The 13,929-nt window shown below is 38.5% G+C and overlaps 1 long non-coding RNA gene across 2 annotated transcripts; it reads right to left on the reverse strand.

Moving 5' to 3' along the window:
• Positions 1–6,651: 6,651 nt before the first annotated feature.
• On the reverse strand, positions 6,652–13,920 carry LOC308040330. Of its 2 annotated transcripts, none has more exons than XR_013922115.1 (4): positions 13,801–13,920; positions 12,410–12,523; positions 7,798–7,882; positions 6,652–6,790 (listed from the first exon to the last, which is right to left on the reverse strand). It is a non-coding gene; the product is annotated as an uncharacterized lncRNA (long non-coding RNA). The 2 variants fall into 2 exon arrangements; XR_013922116.1 differs by lacking the exon at positions 13,801–13,920 and adding an exon at positions 13,403–13,637.
• Between the last annotated feature and the right edge of the window lie 9 nt (positions 13,921–13,929).

The raw sequence follows: 13,929 nt of genomic DNA on the forward strand, positions 1-13,929 counted from the left end.
CTCATTCTGTATTGAATAGTGATCAGGAAAAAAATAATCATCAGCCTATTCCATCTTGGGAGAGGAGAGGATTGGAAATCATCAAGATAACCATAGGGCAATTTCTTTGCTGCAGCAGCATGTGTATCTGTGCATGACTGCTCAATGCCTCATGCAAAATCTTGTCTCTTCAAGCTTCATGTTTGCTGGCTCTTCAGGCATTTTCCCCCATCCTATCTGTTAGTTACAGCCTGTTTCACACACACACACACACAGGCTTTTAAATGCAGCTTTTCTCAACTTGAGCACCATGTTATCTGTTCTTCATTCCTGCTTCTGCTTGGGTTTCAGCTTTACGTAAGCTTACAGGAATTCCAGGTTCCTTTATAGGGGGCTGCTCGAGCTGCTCCATAAATCCCATCATAAAAAGTGCTTCTCAGTATTAACTTCCAGCAGGTGACAGAATAATTTGTAGTGTGTTACTGAGCTGCAATACTTAGCTGTCATGCTAAGAATTTGACTTTATCATAGTATCAGCTTTGATATTTTAAGAGTTCCAGAGCATATGATGGTTTCTTTTATCCTCGAAATATGTTTCTCAGATACAGCAATTTTAAAAACTGTAATAACCACAGTGTAAAAACGAGCCTATGTAGTACAATATATATGACTTTTCTAGTCCTGGAAGTGGTGCTAATGTAACAAACATTTGGTCTGTTACACTGGTGAAAGTATATTTAGGACTCTGAATTCCAAACTAGCCCAGTCAGCAGTTAAGATGCTACTGTACCTGTTTACCCTCCAAACCTGGCTGACTCTTCTTCATAGCAGAGACAACAGAATGGAAAAGGTGCCCACTTTTCACTGCATCAGTTTACTCACATGTCAATAGCTTAAGGCAATACATAGATTAGAGTATGAATTGGAACACCTTCGACAGGAGTATGTGCTCCCTTCTGATTGTTGCCAGCCTTTGACCATGGATTAATAGCCCTTGACAAAAGCTATTAATCCTTTGTTATAAAATCTCCAGGACAAACTCATCCATATTTCTCTGTCAGAGCCTTTCAGCTGTATCTGTATAACAAAACATTATTGGCATAGCTGTATTAGCTCAGGATGCGTAAGAACTTAAATCTCTTGTATAGACATAGCGATGCCAGTAGAATAAAGACTGTCTTCTTGCTTCACACTTGGATATGCAGAATAATATATTAAACTAGCTATTTGTAAGACCATTATCATGTTCTGACATGTATAAGGCCCTGTATAATACAGGCATAACATTGTCTTCATTGGGCATTTTTTATAGTGGTGTAATTCACATTTGCCATCCCATACCACCACAATCTAAATCAGAGGAATATTTCAAACTACAATTAAAATATTATATAGTTGTGTAAGTAACCAAATGTGTTTTAAACGAAAATTGCTTGCTTAAGCTATTGCAATGCTTAACTCCACCACAACCATTAATGCTGGACCTATGAACTGTCAGATCTCCTGTCAGAATAAAGTTGTCCTGAGTAAAATAAGAGTGTGTGGTTCCATTTCTGTGCACATATGAGCACATGACACAAGACTTTAGACCACCTTTATGTCACCTGTGAGACACCAGATGATAACTGATTTGGCACAAACTTTGCTGAACCATTAAAGCAAACCCATACCAGTTTGACCATTTGAGGCAGTAACTTTTTAACATTATAGTAAATATCCTAAGACCATATGTACAAATATAGCCTCTTGGTATTCTGGCTCTGTAACAGTCACAGCAAAAAATACCCTCAAGTTGAGCTTTCTTTAAGTATTTTTGGTTGAGCTCTGAAAACTGAAAACAGTTCACCCAATTTCCTTCCTATTCCATCACACTCTCTTGTTGTTGTACCTGCAGCAAAGGTTATGAATCATCGCAGCTTCAGACCATTCCTGTGTATCTTTGAAGATACCAGAGGAACATTGTCATGTGGGATATCATGTATATCACAAGTAACATGTGTGGTAGGGGAACATGCATAGAAAGGTGTAAATATTTTCCACAGGCAGCAGAAAAAGGAGGATTTTGTAGGAGGAATCCAGTCTTCTGCTCTCTGTGCAGCTTTTTCAGAGTAAATTGTCTCCACATAGTGCTTATTGCCAACAGAAGCTCCTGACAGCTGACTATAAAGTTTTGATGCATTTCTGCTTTAAATAGAAGGCAACCTGGCTATATGAAGAGTTTGTTTAAGTAAACAGTAAACCCTCTTGAAAAAAGCTTTGTTTCTGACATTGACATGAATGACAATAGAATCTAATAAAAATTTTCATGGACCTAATATAAAAGTAAATCAAATATACTGCTAACTAGTAAAAGGTATTCTCTAAATAGAATTCCATTCTAGCATCTTTTTCCTCCTTTTCCTGTCTTCTGGTAGTCTTTTTTGCTGGAGTTTTTAAACAGCGCAACAGTTGGTGGTGTTTTTCAGAAGATCTATTTTTAGTCAGAGAATAGGTTGTTCCATGAAAATCATCAACACAAGTATGTCCTATCGCTTTATTTAAAACCAGGAGTAATGGGATCTGATATATCACTGTGACACCTACTCAGCTTCTTTCTTTACCATGTCTTTAAGCTTATTTGTCTTTCTGTTAAAGTTGCTTGCATTAATACTGACCAAAAACAAATACAAGGAGAAATGAGGAAGTTGCTGGGAAAACAAAACCAAATAATTTTTTTTTTTTCTTTTTCTTCTGAAGGGAATGGGTCTTATAAATCACGTCTTCAATGCAGACAGCCTGAAGAAGCTGTACGTTTCAAACCTCGGTATTGGGCACACAAGGTACTCCACCTCGGGAATTTCTGAGCTGCAGAACTGCCAGCCTTTTGTCGTAGAGACTCTTCATGGGAAGATCGCTGTGGCGCACAACGGGGAGCTAACAAACGCTGTACGGCTCAGGAGGAAGGTTAGTGTCTCCTTGGGGAGTCTCTGGCATCATTCCTTTCTATGTCTGGCAGCAAAGAATAATAACCTTGCTATGAGTTTTCCTTAATACAAGACTGCTTGAGATAGTGAAAGAGCAGCATAATCAAAATATATCATGTGGGGGGGGAGAAATTCCAGGGGAGGGGAGGCATTTGTAATTGTCACAGGGAAAAACTTACTAGTCCTCTAGACTGACAGTCATGTTCCTATTGATCAAGGGAGAACACTAACTCAGCTGTAACAGAAGGCACCTCGACATGTGGCTCTGCTCCTTTGCAGTGCCTGATAGAAGGAACAAATCATATGCATATGCATTTCAATCTGAAATGTCTGCTTTGGAATATTGTCTTTATTTGTATTTCTGGCTTGCAAAATTAATCATGAGCACTGTCACGACCTAAACCAACAAATGCCAAATTTTATAGTGTGTTTGGCTAGAAGGGTATGTGTTAAAGAACCAAATTACAATTTAGCAGATCTTTCATTGTGAAATCTCTTCTATGATATGTTCCATCCAAAAGTGAGAGGGCATGCTCTTGTGAGGCAAATGTGTGGCATGCCCAAAGGAACCTGGCCTGTCTTTCATCAGAGCTACAACTGTGTGAATGGATGGGAGAAAAAAAACAGCACTGAGGAAATGTAGATGGAGAGTGGAGAATCAGAGTTACATGAGATGTAAAATGATTTCTAAAGACAAAAATTAAGGACTGTAAAGCATACAGCATCAAATGGGTTGTAATAGTTGTGTAAATACCCTGCAGATTCTCTTCTCCCTTAGAAGCAAAAGTTCACCAAGACACAACAATTTGACTGACCAAGTGTAGCAGACCTTAAATTGTGGGATTTCATTTTTTAATCCAACTCTGTGTCCCTTCACGCCTCTTTTTTATTGTTGTTGTTTCTTTGTGCCCAAACCACCATTCTGCTGTGATATCTCTTTCTGTATCTGCTATAAGTAACTTCATATTTTCCCTTGTATATTTTACCTCTCTTCCCAGAGCAAGCAGAAACACAAAGCTGATAAAATGGCTCAAACATGAATTTATGCCTTGAATATTGGTGGCATTAATTTTGGTTGTATGTGGAGCAAAGGAATGAGATGCAAAGGAAGAAATGTACCAGACATAGATTATTGTAACTGTTCTTTTTTTATATTTGGTTTGTTGGAAGAAATTTGATGTTCCTATGTTCTAATCATCTGAAGGACTGATACGTTTTTAAATATTTGTTCATTGCACAAAGCTGTTGTTAGATTAAAATCAGAGCAGGGTTACATGGGATTTTTCTTAATGTTCGTAACACTTTTGCTTTGTGTCTCAAAAGCTTATGCGGCATGGTGTAGGACTGTCGACCAGTTCTGACAGTGAGCTGATCACCCAGCTGCTGGCTTTCACACCTCCTCTAGAAAACGACGATACAGCCGACTGGGTAGCAAGGTGAGGAGGGTGGGTTTCAGAATTGAGAACAGCAATCTAATTTCAGCATGATATGCAGCTGTAAATGCACACAGCTGTTTGTGTGACACGCGATTATGTTCACCTATGTCTCATTTCAGAATAAAGAATTTAATGAATGAAACTCCAACTTCATATTCATTGCTAATTATGCATAAAGACATAATCTATGCAGTACGTGATCCATATGGGAATCGCCCACTCTGCATTGGTCGCCTTATTCCAGTAGGGGACATGAATGGAAAAGGTAAACCACATACATATTCATATACATATATATAGGTATATATATAGTTTGTGCCTGAAAGCTATGCTTACTGTGGTGTAAGGAGGAGTATGTGATACAGAAGTCAGTTCTGAAAATTCAAAACAAAAAAAAATGTTGGTAAGGAAAAAGTAATTTGTAGAAAGCCTGCAAACGTCTTTTCTGTTCCTGACAAAAGGGAATCCTAGCCACCTGATAACAGCGTCAGAATTAGGCAGCCCAACCGAAACAGAATGTTTGTGAAAATTTAATTAACATCACCTAAATAGGAAAGCAGGGATGGGCAGGATCACAGAAAGGTTGAGCTTAGAAGGCACCTCTGGAGGTCATCTGGTCCAAATCACCTGGAGACAGTTGCTCAGGTCTATGTCCAGTCCAGAAACAAGTCTAGTTTCTTCCTTTCTCCTATAGTAAGGTGGCCAAAAAGTGCTGGATTACTGGTAATGTATTTCTAAATTCCAAGCACTGCCAGTCACATTTGGTATAGTAATGGCACACTGTACAAATCAATTTATGGGAAAAATTCTTTGTGTTCCTGTTTAGCCTGCAAATTAGCATCTTCCATGAAGTGGGGTTAAAATCTGTTCATTTGTATAAAGATAAAATAATGCAAACACAATGTAGTAAATGCTTCCATATCTTCACCAAACCTGGTAATTATAACCGTAAGAAAAATTATCAAGACCTTTCTTAAAGCATACAGACATTCCTACCCTGTGTTACACAATTTGATCTTTCCTGTGCCTGTCTGTGAAAACTCTCTTTATTGGAGTTCAGTCCAGCATCCATTGGAATAAAAAGGATCTATCTATCAACACATAGCATAGGAAAAGTAAGGAGTGTCTTGTGTGAACAAAAGTAATTCTGTATATCTGAAGTCACTGAAATAGAATTAGAAAAGTTTGAAGAAGTGCAGAGACAACAAAGGTAGTTACATGAATTGTCTCTCTTCATGAAAATGATGCTGTAAATATGGTGCTGTTCCTTCCACTTCTGCCTAGAACTGGTTTATGATCTTTGCGGTGACGGGGGGGGAGGTACTATTTGTTTGTGTTGGTTTTGTTTGTTGTTTTGCTTTGGGTTTTTGGTTGGTTGGGTTTTCGTGGGTTTTGTCTGTTTGTTTGTTTTTTAATATTACGGAAACTATGGCATGCTATGCCTTTTAGTTAGAAATCACAACAGTCTTTCATTGTGCACTTGGCAACCTAAACCATAGCATGCCAGATACTGCAGCAGAAATGTAATTTTGAGGGGTAACAGTAACAAGAATTGTGGACTCTAACTGAAATATTTCATTTCAGGAAAAGATAACAGTGAAACAGAAGGATGGGTAGTCTCTTCTGAATCCTGTAGCTTTTTGTCTATTGGTGCAGAGTAAGTGCCCTGATTCTCACTTTCTCTGAAAGCTCTCCTCAGGCAGTGATTAAACATTAAACCTCAAACTGCCAAATGTCATAATCTCTAACAATGTACATTCCCAGTCAGCTTTGTGTCATTCGGGGATAGCTGCCTCTTATCACTAGACATATATTTGTCCAGATATTGCCTTGTGGGCCAGGATTTTTTTAGTGACCATCTTTATTCCTGGTTATATTTTTATATTGCATTATAACATTTATTAGCTTTCATAGAAAAGCACTCTGTTATTGATCCAGGACTAAATTATTGAACCTTGTTTATATTTCAGAACTACCATCTAGGTTCAGGACATTTCTAAATGCTATGTATTTCTTTTTCAAGGTACTATCGTGAGGTCCTTCCCGGAGAGATTGTGAAAATATCCAGATACGATGTCCAGACACTGGATGTTGTACCAAGACCTGAAGGAGATCCATCAGCATTCTGCATCTTTGAATATGTTTATTTTGCAAGACCAGACAGTATTTTTGAAGGTAAGAAGATGAAGTGTACACAGCTCTTCCCTAAATAGTGGGAGATGTTATCCTGGAGAACAGTGTGACTCTGGAAAGGATCTGGGATCACAGTAGGGTACCACTGAATGTGAGCTCGCAGAGCAGGGCTGGGACAGAATGGGTTGGCACAGTTCTGGAGGACGTGACACTCATCAGGAGGAGCAAGTAACATCACTTTCCTATTCCTAGCTGTACGTACAGCCTCAGTCAGGCTGCCTGCAAGGGATGAAAAGAGCCACAAACATAATTAAGGAAGAGGAAATATCCTTAATTTTAAAAAAACTTCTTCAAAATTAAGATTAGGAAACAGAATCTGCAAAACAACTTTATTTTGGCATTTTCTTTGCAAGAAATGGTTATGTCAGGAAGATGCTTTTAATAAAATTTGTAAATGCAAGCATTATCTAAGTCACGGGTGTCAAACTCATTTTCAACGGGGGCCACATCAGCCTCATGGTTGCCCTCAAGGTTGAAAATGAGTGACACCCCTCATCTAAGTACTTGGGATTGTCAGTCTAATGCTTTTGTTATTATTTCAGTAGGAAGCCCTCAAAATTTGCCAGGACTCTCATACCTAACAAACAAGGTCTCCTTTGCTTTCTATGGCCGTGCCACCTGTTGATCCTACACAGTTCCCCACCTTTATAAAGCCAGTTTCACTTCACATCCCTTTTTTTCATGATCCTCTTACCCTTCAGTATCCTCTCTTCTTACATTCCTTAGTACTGCTGCTGTACCCTTTGCTGTGCCTCAACGCATCACAATACCTCCAGTTCTCTCACATGTTGCAAATTTTTTAGGATCATGAAAGATTCTGAGGCCTCTTATTCGCTTACTAAATTTGGAGTGAATTTTGCCAACTGAGTCAAAGTTAATAAGCAGGCAGATGCAGACAGCAGGATTGTACAAGTGTTGTCTGCTGGAAAAAACAGCCTAAAAATAGAATATGCAGGTTAAGAACAGGCAGGCACAATTTTTACTTCTTTCTTCCCGTCAATAGATTTTGTAAAATCTGCAAGACCTTTAGTTTACCCCATTACGGCAAACTCTCTGTATAGTGATATGAATGTGTATGTAAGAATATGACATTATGAAAGGAAATAAAAAATTACCTTATGGGAGTGACTGCTTACTAGTTCTAGAACTTTGCTCACTGAATTCTATGCCTGCAACTTAACAGAGGAATTAGTACAGCAAACTGAGGAAATCTGAATTACGCATACCAGGCATAACACTCCTTGCTGTCCGTAGGTCAGATGGTGTATTCCGTCAGGAAGAGATGCGGGCAGCAGCTTGCTATTGAAGCACCTGTGGAAGCAGACCTGGTCAGCACTGTTCCTGAGTCTGCAACCCCAGCAGCTCTTGGTTATGCTCAAAAGGTATATGTTAACTTGCCTTTTTTTCTTTTTTTTTCTCCCCAAGCATAATTACATATACGTTTTTTGTAATGGGGTATTATGTTATGGGTTGTTAAGAGTTTTATATTGATAAAGCTTTATATCTTGAGTACGCTGGGTACCTCCTATTGAGTCATCTGCACTTGTTTTTTCTGTCATTATTCTACTATATTCAGGTATTTCAAAGTTCTTCGGTTACTGTGAAGTCATACTAAATCCTAAGGTTGCTTCAAAAAACAGTAAGTGAGAATATCCGGTTTTATAGATACTAATTCTGTTTGTCTCCTGTTTACAGTGCGGACTACCGTATGTTGAAGTACTCTGTAAAAACCGATATGTAGGAAGAACATTTATCCAGCCAAATATGAGGTTACGGCAACTTGGTGTTGCAAAGAAGTTTGGGGTTCTGTCTGATAATTTTAAAGGCAAACGAGTTGTTATCATTGATGATTCAATTGTGAGGGGAAATACCATTTCACCTATAATAAAACTGCTGAGAGAATCAGGAGCCAAAGAGGTAAGCTAATTTTCAGCCAGTACAATACTATTGCAAACAGAAGGTTGATGGGAGGGTAAAGCACAGGGGTTTGCCTTCATTTACGCTAAACATTGTTTCCTTATTTAAAAGAGCAAATGTGCAAAAAGGAATAACTAGTGCATATTTATTGTGAAGATAGGTTGAGAAGTTTCTTCTGTATGACTGTGATTTTGGGGACATTAAAGGGGTAGGAACAGGTCTCCATTATTAAAGCACTACCTGTCAAGAGAGAATGCAAAACAGATTAGGTAAGATCAGAAAATCAAGTATTGGTGTGGTATTCCTGATATCTGTGTGACTTGTGGTACTGCATGACATACAACCACATACTTCAGTGAATGGGCATGTGCCTTAAGTCACCAGAGCACAAAATTTTAAATTGGTTAAGATTTAATTGAAACAGAATGTGCAAGTCTCTTACTGGAGAAGAAAAATTTTGTATAATATTTGACTTTATAAACTGAAACATGTTCATCATTGATGCAGCACCATAGAAAAAAAAGCAAAATCAGGATGCAACTTTTTAAAAACACTAGGAAATACTGTAAAAATAAAATCTAAAACTGTCTTTCTCTCTCCTGCTGCATTGGCATCTGAAAAAAAAAATGGTCTTACTTTTAACCCCCTTCCATGACTTCTTTGTAGTGCCGTGTTCTGTTCTTCGTGATTATTTTGCAGAACTAGGACTTGGCTATTGTGTTATGATCTGCTGACCCTCACCTTATAGCAGTCTGATTTGCAACTGTACTTTTATTCAGGTGCACATCCGTGTGGCTTCGCCTCCCATAAGATTTCCTTGTTATATGGGAATAAACATTCCAACTAAAGAAGAACTCATTGCCAACAGACCTGAATTTCATGATCTTGCAAACTATATAGGTAAATGCTACTTTTTCTTTTTTTGAGAGAGAGAAATTTTACCTGTAGAGGTTTTGTCTACATCAAAATAAAGGACAACACATCAAGACAACAGTGGCAAAAATGACTAAAAAAATTGCAAGGTTTATACACTAAATGTTTGTGTTGTGAGTACCCTGTGGATCAAACCAATTTAGTTACAGTTTTTTAACACAGTTAGTGAATCATATTTCTCCCAACAATAGAAGGCATTAGAATAATTGTGTAATCATAAGTTATAAATAAGGCGTGACAACACAATTTTCCAATACTTAGAGCTCCTTCCGGGAAAGTCTTTACAGCAAGGAGCTATTGTAAGCAAAATGCCAGGAAGAAAATATGTGGTGAAAATCTGTCCTGTAATTAAAAGCTAATGTAGTTTCATGAGATATTCATAAAAATATGTTTGGAATTTGTAAACACCCGCTGATTTTTTTCTACAAACTTAAATTTATTTAAATAATTTTAACTGCATTATATATTTCACTTTGAGAGAAATGACATTTGAGGCTAATCAAAGAATGTTAAATACATTCTTAGATCTCTAGAATGAGTAATGTTTGCAGCAGAACAAAAGAACCAACAGCTCATGTTTCTTGCTATCTGCTAAATAACTTGCTTTTCATCAGGATATCAGCAACAGAAGTCATGTAAAGGCTTGTGAGTAAGGAGATTAATATATTGTGCTGCAAAATATTTTTTAAATGGTTTAAGAACATAGCTGTGGTTACAGTTAGGAGACTGCAAACTCAGATTTCCTGTGTTAAATACTTTACTCTCACTGTCTAATATTGCAATGAATTATTTTCCTCCAAATTATTGTGAAGGCATGTTAAAATACTTCAAGTTTGTAGGATTTCATTTTTAAGGATTATTCACAACATAATGAGTGCAAACAATAGAAAACAAATTATGTGAAAACGCTATCAAACTTCATTACTGCTAGAAAATTTGCATGAAGTGCACACTGCATTTTTTTTAACGTGGTGGTCTTCCCCTCCTTCCCCCAAGTCCCAGTAAGGGTGTGCGGTCCTAGGTGCGCAGTTTGGGAAGCACCAGCCACACACACTTCAGCTTCCTGGCCCAAACTACAGGGAGTTTAGGGAGTTTTACTGCACACTCTGGTCTTTATTTCTATTTTTGCAGTATGTGTGTGACATTTTTGTTCGCAGCTCAGAACCTTCTATCTAGATTTCAGTGTGTCTGCTCCCTGCACAAAGAATTAGAGAAGGGCAAGGCTTATTATCGTCTAATAATTTTTCATATCCGTTCTCTTTAGGTAAGGTGATCCACCTGGAATTGTAATCCATACAATAATGCAACTGCATTTCCAAAGAGCCCTGCATTTGATACAATATTGCAGCTTTAACTGCTGAATTCTTTATTTCTTCTAGGAGCTGACAGCGTTGTTTACCTTTCCGTGGAAGGGCTGGTATCATCTGTGCAAGAAAGCATCAAGGCAAGACAAGAGAATGAGAACAGCCTTAAAAGCCACAAGTTTCGTGTTGGAAAGATTGGCCATTGCACAGCGTGTCTCACTGGCGAGTACCCCGTAGAGCTAGAATGGTGAATTTTTAGAGGATGGACATCAGCTCATCTGTTGTTGAATGTACCTTTTTCAAAAATGCCTCCTTGCCAATAGCCTTCTTACATTTAGGTAATACGGAAACCTTTTTACAGCTAATTATTGTTACTAATGTTACATCATTAAAGACTTCCAGAAAGTCCAATCTGCTGATGAAAACGATGGAAGCAGATTAAAATACAAAATCATATAGTTTTGTTGCACAGTTGTGCCTTCTGTTTTCTCATAAAATATTATAAAACCCAAAGTTTTATAAATTTTGTAGCAGACCCAGAGTTGTTTGTTTCAGCCTTGCCCTGAAAGTTATCCCTATTAGACTTGTCCACAAATTTTGAGTCATTTGGTGTAATTTCTAATTATCAAGAGTCTTAATGCAAAAGTATGTGAAGTTTGATTTTCTCGTTAGGGAAGATACCAGATTCTGAAGAATCACACTGCTTCCTCAGCAGTTCTTGCTTAGGCTTTAAGAATAGAAGTACCTAACTTTTGTATATGTAGCTAAACAGCCTTTCCTAATCAAGCCCTTTGTAACAGATTCTATGAACATCATGTCTAGCATATGCTTTTAAAAAAATGAAGACTCAGGGAAATGCTCAGCCAAAGCTCTGTAGTTTTATAACTTTAAAATTATTTTTCTAAGTCCACTGTATTTACACTCTTCGTGTACCTCTATCAGTTGCCAATATGATGTAGGAGAAGAAAATACTTGGCACTGCCATGGGTTTTTTTTTCCTTTTACATCTTGCTTTCTCTAGGATTACTCCTGACAATTTCAGAAGTCTTAGCTGTCAACATGCAAAGTAAACTGATAAATAAAGTCACTTTTCATTTTTAACAGTAAAAACAATACATTGACTGAAGATTATGAGTTGTTTTGGATATAGTCTTATTTTAAAACATTACTGCTGTTACAATAAATGTAATTTTTTTTTAAAAAAAAAGAGTTCTGAAGAACCATTAGCTATTGAATAAATTGTATTTTTTAACTGGTCACAGTTACATGGTTACTTGTATACACTTGGACAACAAACCACTAGCTGAAAATGGAAAAGCACCTTTTGAAAACTATTGCAAATTTACACACAATAGTGAAAATATTTTGCATACCTCAGGTTTTTTTTTCACTGAATACCAGCAACCTAATTTTAAATATTCTATTTAATATTGTGTATTTTGGCCTTCTAATTCTCTGTGACACTATTCAAAAAATTAATAGAGAAGTTTAAGAGCTTCCTTCTTCCCCATCATCTTCGACATAGCTGAGAATTACAGCACTGGCGCTTGAATTCAAAAGGGAGCCTCTTAAATGGGATTTGTAGCAATTGTGCCTGATAGACAATGAGAACACAGAAGTCCAGATTCAAGAATACATTTAATCAAGTCAAGACTGTGCATCATGCAGTGGAAACAGAACCTACTTGCAGTCAAGCCTATGGAAGAATCCAGATTTTCGTGAGTGCCGGGCTCTTACTGCGTGGTGTTCACCAAAGCCCAGATCTGCGTATCAGGCGACGTACATGGGTTTCTTCTGTCTAACGAGCAAGTTTGTAAAAAACAGCCATTAATCTTTTCTACCTTTCTTCCTTCCTGCCCTCAAAAAAGAATGGATAAGTCAAGCTCTTAGGGATATTTAAAAAAAAAAACAGTTAACTTGAGCTCTTAGGTTATAGGTATCTGTGAGGAGTTCTAGTTCTACTTGAGACAAAATCTCAGGTGCACAGTTTAACATGGTTGCAAGCTGAAGTTAGTTGATTTATATGAAATTGTCTATAGAACAGATTGTAAATTAAACTTATGCAAATACTCTTTTAACATGTTTTCAACAGAAGTGGTATTTTTGAAGACTGGTAATAATTGCTTAAATGTGATCTGAAAATTAGGTGGCATAATTCTGATTTGAATAAAAGGAATCCCAATGCCTTTTTCCCCTGCACATTATGCATATGAAATTACAAGGTCTGCTACTGTAAGCACTGTAATTTTTAGATACACTACATGCCTGATCTTTACTCTACATAGTTTTCAGAACTTTAAGCTAAAAGGAGATACTTTTCAAGTGCCATTTTTTTCTCTGACAGATGGATTTATGCTTTGGGCTACCGGGCCTTTTTTATCCCATACAGCAAACACATATTTGCAATGGGTACGCTGAGGGAGAAAGTTCCTTTGGTTTTAGATGTTGCTATTTGTATTATGTAACGTTTTACTGTAAAACTGTTTCTACTGTATTACTAATGTGAAACTGTGCCAAATTATCATTTACAAAATGTGACAAAACAGTACAAAGCTAATGTCTAACTTCTCCCCTATGAAATATTAAAAACGGTTACGAACTGGTCTGCTCGTTCTCTGTCCCTTCGCTGCAGCCGCCGGCACTGCACTACACACCCAGGTTTCTTTAACAAACCCACCCTCACAGCGCCCTCGAAGCTGCAGCAAATCGCTCCGTGTCTGACATTAAATCGCACTCTCTCGTCCGCGCCCCTCGCCGCGTTACCGGCGCCCCCACCATCCTCGCTCCCCGCTGGCGCCTCTAAAGCCCGGCCGGCTTCGTTGGCCCCGCCGGGAGCACACGGCGGCTGCTCCAGACCCCGCTCCCCGCCGCCGCAGCCCGACCGAGAGCGAAGCGCTACCGCCCGCCGCAACGGCAACTGCTGCCCCCTCCCCCCCCCATCCCCCGCGGAAATGACGTCTTTGTCTCGTCCCAACGGCGACTGCACCGGCAGGAAGGCCCGTACCACCTCATGGGACAGGGCGGGAGGATATAGAGAGAGATAAGTGGACTGTGAGTCTCACGGTGGAATCTTGCCTTTCAACCCGGACCCATGGGTTTGTTTTAGCCCCTTTCTGTGTCTGAAAAAGAATTGCCGGGGAGCTGTGGAGAGCTGGGAGGGCTGTGGTGCACGCACTGCTCCTCAAACCCTCAGGAAAAAATGGC

Source organism: Nesoenas mayeri (genome assembly GCF_963082525.1).
Source record: "Nesoenas mayeri genome assembly, chromosome: 4".
Taxonomy (NCBI): domain Eukaryota; kingdom Metazoa; phylum Chordata; class Aves; order Columbiformes; family Columbidae; genus Nesoenas; species Nesoenas mayeri.